Raw genomic sequence first — 8,369 nt, forward strand, 5'->3', positions numbered from 1 at the left:
CGTCGGGTCGATGATCGTGTTGCTTTTAAAGCAAAGCCAGATTAAATTAAATAACGACTTCTCCAACCTTATACTTTTCAACCTGTGCAGGTGCAGCCCATGTATGGATTCCATCCGATAGCTGCTATAATAAAAAAACAAACGTCTGCCTGCTCTCCACAATGATCAATAACAGCGAACGGATAGGTCAAAGTAAGGCACACACAGTGGCGGTTCTACGGGGTGGCACGGGGTGGCAGCTGCCACCTCAGAAAAATGCCTTGCCACCCCAGCTGCCACCCCATTTGGCAGCTTTGTTTTGAAAGAAAAGTTGTGGCTCATCGGACATTTATGAGAGAAAATCTCTAATGTCCAAGTGCAAGTGAATGCAGCACAAGACGCGAGCCTTGTAACCCCTCCCCCCCCCTCGGCGCGAGCTTGGAAATATGATTGGGCGATTTCATTTGAACGGGAGGACAGCGCAAAACGAGAAGCATTTCGGATACAAGTAGGAATGAGGTATTTGCGGTCAGGGTATGGCTGGGGTAAGCTACAGCCATACCAATAAATGGCTTAGCCCCACCATGAAAAATGATGTTAAAGTAAGCAAAATAAAGTCTGCCAACTCGCGCGGAGTAAATCACACAGACAGCAGTTAGTAAGATTGATTTCAGTAGCCACTTGTCTGGAAATACCGAAGACTAGAAACGGTTTTGAAAACTTTTGTCACGTAGTGATCGTCTTCTCCATAGAACATCTTTGATAATGTCTTCTGGCCAATCAGAATCAAGATAACGGCGTGGTGTTGTTGCAGGAAGTCCTGACGCAGAATCTTTCCATTCCCACAACAATATACATAAAGAAATGGCATATTTTGGACATAGTTCGAATGGTGATTAATCATGATTAATTAATTTTAAGCTGTGATTAATCTGATTACAAATTGTAATCGTTTGACAGCCCTATTTACAATACATGTTTTAAGTTTACATAGCTTCAAACACAACTTTTGCAACATATTCAAAATTCAGTAGCACACTGTCAGATGGACGTTCTGCACAAACCAGATTTGTAAGTATTTGGTTTTTTAAATAGTTTTCATTGGCTTTTTTTCCCTCCAGAGTCACACTCCACATTCCATCAGATGGAAATAGCAAGCATGCAAACAGTGAGCATAGAGACACTGAACCATCGGGACAGATGGACATTCAGACAGACAGAGACAGAAAACACAGGACAGGGTTGCCCAATGCTGCCAACAAAAAAGGGCGCAAGGAACGTTGTCAATGAACTCTCAATTCCATCAGTTAAAAAAAGTCGACTTGTTTGCTGATGACACCGCACTTTATCTCACCAATTTTTGCTGCACTAGAAAACTTGGGTACATTTGTTTTTACCTTTGATTTGAGTTTGTTGTCTGGTTGCTGTCTACCCTTTTATATATATGTTTCTTTATATATAGAAATATGCCAGGAAACACTGGTTTAATTTCCAATGATCAAAATGTTTTTGCGTCATGTTTGGCAGCATTCTACTTTTGAGAATTTCTTTATCTGAAGGAATTGAAAGTGGACTGAACTCAGCTATGATGGACAGACAGAGAAACACAGGGTTCTTTAACAAGACAAGGACAAAGACACAGCAAAAAAGACACCGGAGATGAAAGCCTAACATTTGCTGCAGTTATAAAAGCAAGACTAATGCAATAAAATAGGGAGCAAGACTCAAGAGATGAGCAGGAAAAAACTGAGAAATAAGAGGAAGTGAAGAACTGTGATGGCATCAAGGGAGACAGAAAGAGCGAGAACTAAGTAAATAGGAATGAAAAGTGAAAGAATTTACAACAAAAATGGCAAAGGAACAAATGGAAAGAGCCAAGGAAAGGATGTAGAAGGAAGATCTAGGAAGAGAGAGAATGGCCCTTAGAGTTTTCTTAAGTGCTACCCGTCAGTTCAGTCTGTACCTTCGTTGACTGAGGGGATGTTATGAAAAGCAGCAGGGGGGGCAGTGGTAACAGTGGGAAGAGTGCTGGTGTTGGCTGTGGCAGCTACAGAAGGTTGCAAAGGAAGAGAAGGAGAGAAATGGGCAAGAAGGAAAGACCAGGTTAGGAATATATAATCACATTAAACAAAGCAAAACAGAAAGTAGAGATACGCAGTCAGGCAGCAGGGAAGAAGAAAATGTATTAACAAGAAACACACAAGAAAAGAAACTAAAAAGACATGTATCATGGAAAAGATATAGTTATCAATTAAGGATGTAATAAATTAATACATATTGCATATACAGTGTTGTTTACATACACAGCTCTGGCAAAATCAGCAACAGGCCCTGCAGGAAAGATAACATGCTGAAAGTCCAAATCAAAGAAAAAGTAGGCTGTTGTGGCTGTGTATGGTTCTTCCACACACTACTGAGGCTGCTTGTTAAATGAATCCATTATTAGTCAATCAATTGGTGCCAATATGTCTTCATTTATCAGACTTCAATCATCCAATCCACCAAACAACACCAAACTAGAGTCTGGCATTGACAGAGGAGATTTGTCACATTGGTCATGGGCGCACCCCACATACTCAGCTCTGCTGCTCATCCCACAAATGCTTGTTCCTCACAAATGTGGCACCATTGGAAAGGTAAGAAAACAGGCTTTCCAACGGTATACGTTTATTGCCAAAAAGCATTGTTACAACATAGGAATAATCTACGAAAAAACAAATTGCCTTACTTTTTGTGTTAAGTTTATATATTATTATTATTATCCATTGCTTCCGCTAAAGTTGGCAATAAGCTATGTAAGATTTCCCTCCAAACCTAAATCAAGAGGTGTGATACGAGACCAGGTGCATGTTGCGAAAAAAATATTGTTACAGTTGATGAAGGGGGTGGGGGAGGGGTGTCTAAAGTCAAAGATGAATCTTGATTGGGCCAAATTTGACCTCAAGTCACCCAAAACAATTCTGCTGGGTCTCCCCAGACCCGAGCACCAAATTATTAAATTATTTCGAGACCTTCGGACTTGGCATAAATTGTCAAAATCTGTTTTGTAGTGTTTATATAACTGTTGTGGAGGATATCATGAAGCCTTGTTCCGATAAAAAAATAAACTAAGGCGTAGTTATTATATGATTTTAACTTGAAACGGTTCACGGGAGACCCGAACACAACATAAGGGTTAAGGTTTCAGACTTTCAGGCACAAGCTGATTATTAAACCCATATTCGATAGGAAAATTATTTGGTATATCGATTAGATTTTTCATTATGCTAGGGCCAGAAATCTGAAACCTTTTTACTGTGTAGTTTTTCAAGGGTATTTGGCAATTAAGGATTTCAGTAACGAAGGACATCTCAATGCAGTCATAGACAGTACATATCTTTACAGTTACACATTAGAAAAACTGAAATACAAACAGAGAAATCACATCAGGGACACATCAGAGAAATAGCAACATCCCATAAATTGAGGGTTTAGAAAAAAACGCATAAACACAAAAGAGACATTGACTGAAAGAACAGAGAAAGAAATATTGGAGAGAAGTGTTTGTAAAGTCAGCAGGCTGAAGCCATGCAGTGTTGGACAGAGAGAGACAAAGAAGATGAGAGCAGGTCGCAAGCATCAGAGCAGAAACATACATTCAAAATGAAAATCTGCTGAATGAGGAGTTTAATACAACTCCTTCACCTTGTGTTTTGAATCATCTACTTAAGGCCTTGGTCCAATCATAATCGAGGACAGTGTCCTCTAGAAAAGGCTTGGATGTGGGTGGTAACATCATTATATTGTCATACTACCATTGATGCTGAGTAACACTCTCAAACAACCCAATATGCAGATAATCTTTTAATATTCACAGCTAACGTAGAGAGAAATCAGGTCGCTGTAACTTCACGCAGCAAAACTCAGATCAAGTTCAAACTAAAGCAGTTAAATGTTATCATCGATAAGTCAAATACAGTTTATTTTAAGGAAAGCTATGTAATGTCACAATATAACATGGTCAGTATTGCACTGTATTTTTGTTAGCATTGCCAATACATTAAAGTGTTGAAACACCTTGAAGGGCTTCCCAGAGTTTTGCAGTCTCAATTAAATATGAATGTTGACGAGAACAGTATTATTTAGGAGTCTAAAAACCCACATGACATAATTAAAGCATTGGCACCATCATCTAAAAGGATGCCTCCAGGATGTTTGTAGTTGATATAATATCTATTACGGAGCCTACACACGGCGGCGTGCGTTGCCGCTTGCCGGCGGGGGGGGCTGAAACTCGACCAACAACCAATCCCATGAATCTCCCGCCCCAGACACACAAGCATGCCGTTTGATTGGCTAGAGCTTGTACTGGCATATGATTCGATTGGCTGACGCCTCCGTAGAGGCGTCAAAAGTAGAACATTGCTCTACTTTTGCAGCGAGCACCGCGAGAGAAGCTACGTTTTGCTCCCACAATGCAGTTTGGCGAATCGTGACGTCACCCCATTCAAAGTGAATGGGCAGAAGCGTTGAAGCGGCAACGCACGCCGCCGTGTTTAGGGGCCGTTAGTCTATAGATGAGAGTAACACCTACGTCACTTCCGGGCAAAAATTACGGCCCCGCCCACTTTTGGGGGAAAACAACACTGTCATTTGAATGGCGGTCAAATCAAATTCTGAAGTTTTGCAAATCCGNACAGAAAACTGTAGTTTCCCAACACGCACATTAATAAGCTCCACTTCATTCATCACGAATATGTCGGATAGTGCAAGTGCAGTCGGATTCTTCTTTATTCTTCGGATTCTCTTGAAGCCCGTTCGTCCTTTCCTGAGTCCTTTTGAATTCTCCTAATCACTACTCCTTAATCCTGTGACGTTTCACACAGAGGCCAAGGAATAGTGGTTAGGAAAAGACGATAGGAGCTGTTCTTTTGACAATTCGATCGCAACCCTGGTCACTGGCGCACATATGTTAGCAGTAGCGTTGGTTGCATCACGGGTGAATCTGCAAAGTGTTCGTCTTTTTAATATTAATTCTGTCTATTATTGTGTGTTTTTAAAACCTACTGCCAATTATCCGAGTACTAGCGCTCACAGAGACCCTGCTGTTTTGCTCTACCTCAAAAAGTGTTTTGCTGGACCTGCCTCACATGCTCTGCTTCGCCAAATGCTGCTATAGCTACATGCATCCTTGTTGTTTCGCTTGGGCCAGATTCATTTAAATCAGGGGTTCTCAACCTTTTTTGGGCCAGCGCCCCCCTGTCCATTATCCAGGTCTCTTACCGCCCCCCATCAAAAAAAGTAGACTTATTTTCTTCCCTGAATATTAATGTTGACTAATATTCTGTGTTATATCATTTAAAAAGCATGTCACTGAATGCCAAATAATAGATTTGATTTAACTGGGCAGTTGGAATATCATTATCATTAGTTTACCAGAGAGCAGAAAAGCCATGTGAATGTGAATAAAAATGATATTTATGAGTGTTAAACAAACTCAGACAAGAGCAGAGAATACAAACAGACTGCTACGGAACAGCAGCAATTTCACACATGTCCAGTATTCTCTGCTCTTGTCTGAGTTTGTTTAACACTCATAAATATCATTTTTATTCACNAGGCAGAATGGAAAGGCCACTACATCTGAAAATGAAGCTAGAAATAAAAAAGAAATCACAAACTCTGATCTGAAATACAAGTGACACAAACACATGGAGCAGTGAGAAAACAATAGGAGTGGTTTACTTTAACAAGATATCAGACCACAATATACTTTTGCGTTTTTAACTGTAATTGTAGAGCTACCTGCGCAGGTTTTGTTGCCTGGCAAAACCCTTAATGATCATTCCATCGATGTTGTATTGAAGTGTTTGTGTGTCTCTGGAAGTTGACAAGTCCCACAGTCACGTTCCTCCACCCCAAAAAATCCAATAGGTGGAGCCTGAGAAAAACATACACGTACACACAGTACACACAGGTACAACACCACACACCACACACACACACACACACACACACACACACACACACACACACACACACACACACACACACACACACACACACACACACACACACACAACACACACACACCACACACACACACACACACCACACACAACACACCCACACAACAACAACACACCTACAATTCACACTCTCACACACATGCACCACACATCAAGAAAATTCAAGCAGTTGGTTGAGGGAAAAAACTGGGTGTTTAGTGTGAGCTCATGGTTTTCGTATGTATGTCCGCGTTGGCTGTTGGTGTGTTTCTTTATATTTGTGTGTGTGTGTTGTTGGGCAGACCTCTATCCCTGCCCTGCCCATTTAATATTTCATGCCTCCTTTTTGTGATCCGCTCCAGGCCTCCCAGACCAGGGAGGAACCCCGGAGGACTCCTCGCAGGACGCTGACCGCCCCCCCTCAGCCCTCCAACCCGGCTGCTACAGGGCCCAGCATCAAACCAAGGTAACTACCAAAAGGGAAGGGGGGCTGGCCTCACACACCCCCAGGGCCCTGCGGGGGGGAGGAGGAGGGAGGGAGGAGAGGCGGGGGTTTGATAATGCAGCCCACCGGCAATAAAACCCACAGAGAGTTACAGGAAAAAAAAAACTGAAACATCACAGGAGCAAGCTGCCGTTCCCCGGGTCAGGAGCGATAGAGAGATGTTCTGCTGCTCCACATCGTGTGTGTGTAAAGGCTCCAACCTTTCGTGGAGTCAGATCCAAAGCGGATTTACAAGTTAAAAGATTCATACTAAAAAAGTCTTCACAAGGAAACACAGCGTTGAGTTTAGCTCTAAAATAACTCCCGGTTTTGTTCTCAGCCTTGTAGCCCCTCGATTAATACATTTTTTAAGAGGTCAAGTCAATTTTATTCCTACTGTACAAGCCAAATAAAAAATCACAACTATCCCCAAGGGGCTTTGCAGTCTGCACAGCACATGACTCCTTTTGTCCTTACACCCTCAATTTGGATAATAAATAACTCACCCTAAAAAAAAAACTTAAACGGAAAATATTGAGGGAACCGCAGGAAGCGGCGGATTTAAACTGTTACAACAAAAGAGAGGTGGATGAATCATCTATAGAAACGGAACAAAACGAAAATAGAAATGGAGAGAAAGGAGAAGTGCACTCTGTGAAGATGAAAGCAAGTTTGGAGTCTTTCTTCGCAGAGAGAAACCTGCTCTGGTTCACTGTAGGGGACGTTTTAACCAGCCGTCACCATCTGCCTACCACACACACACACACACACACACACACACACACACACACACACACACACACACACACACACACACACACACACACACACACACACACACACACACACACACACACACACACACACACACACACACACACCGACACGCAGCCTGGCTGGGAGTTTGTGTGTGTGTGCTCACACACCGACTCGCAGCCTGGCTGGGAGTTTGTGTGTGTGTGCTCACACACCGACTCGCAGCCTCGCCGCGTCCCGCCGTGTCAGGGAGGAGAAATCGGCGGAGCTGCAGCTGAGAAAAGATTGACTGTGTGTGTGAGAGGAAGACGTAACGTAACGGCTCCACGGATTGGTACATTTTTACCAATTGGTCCATTTCGGTATGGGCACGTCGCTGTACCCAGGAAGAAAAAGAGAAATGTCCAACGAGGCGTTCTGGGGCAGCATAGACACGTCTGTTCTGTGTTAGTTTTACTCACTACAGGGTGTACTTTGAGGGTTTGTTACTCTGCAGACCGTTTACATGCTTAAAAACCTTCATAACACACAAGGGGACGGGTAATAACTGGAAAAGCATGACATGAGACCTTTAATCTCCAAATTCCCTCCTTGATTGGACTCAATGGCGTTTCTACATGTGCTGTAACAAGAAAATGTCCAAATGTTGGGTAAAAAAATCTATTTTTATCTAATCTAATATCCTACAGCTCCTCTCAAAATCACAATATAACACCAGTCCTGTTTTTAAACTCTGATTTTGTTTGAAATATGATTATTGCTGTTCGTTGTTTGCCAGTAAAACATGAATGGAAGCAGAAAGTCTTCACCCTGAATGCAGCTCTGATCACTCACCGTTTGCGCTTTAGCATTCTGGATGGCAGTGGAGCGTTATTGATTTCTTTCTTGATTGAGCTGTTAAATAAATTTCAAGTCTGCCGTAATCCAATTTTACTCCTGTCCCAGTCTGTCCATGTCTGGAATTGGCAGCGCTGTTGCGTCCTCGTGTAGTTTGTAGTGAAAAGACAGCCTTGAGAGGAGCTTTAAAGGCACCCAGAGGCAGGACTACACTCACTGAAACTCACTCTTCGCCTCCCTTACCAGGAGCCGTAAAAGTAATGAGAAATTACAATAATTTCCACCAGCCTGAGTAGTTCATATTCATTATTCTAAGGAAAAACATA

The 8,369-nt window shown here is 42.3% G+C and overlaps 1 long non-coding RNA gene across 1 annotated transcript in view; it reads right to left on the minus strand.

The window, feature by feature from the left end:
- The window catches only part of LOC104946050 (uncharacterized), an 11,466-nt gene extending 9,422 nt beyond the window's left edge, over nt 1-2,044 (minus strand). The window contains exon 1 of the long non-coding RNA XR_798401.1: nt 1,943-2,044. This is a non-coding gene — a long non-coding RNA (uncharacterized lncRNA). The remainder of the gene's footprint in view (nt 1-1,942) is intronic.
- Nucleotides 2,045-8,369: the final 6,325 nt, after the last annotated feature.

Source organism: Notothenia coriiceps, unplaced genomic scaffold (assembly GCF_000735185.1).
Source record: "Notothenia coriiceps isolate Sejong01 unplaced genomic scaffold, NC01 NC01_scaffold00010591, whole genome shotgun sequence".
In the NCBI taxonomy this organism is placed as follows: domain Eukaryota; kingdom Metazoa; phylum Chordata; class Actinopteri; order Perciformes; family Nototheniidae; genus Notothenia; species Notothenia coriiceps.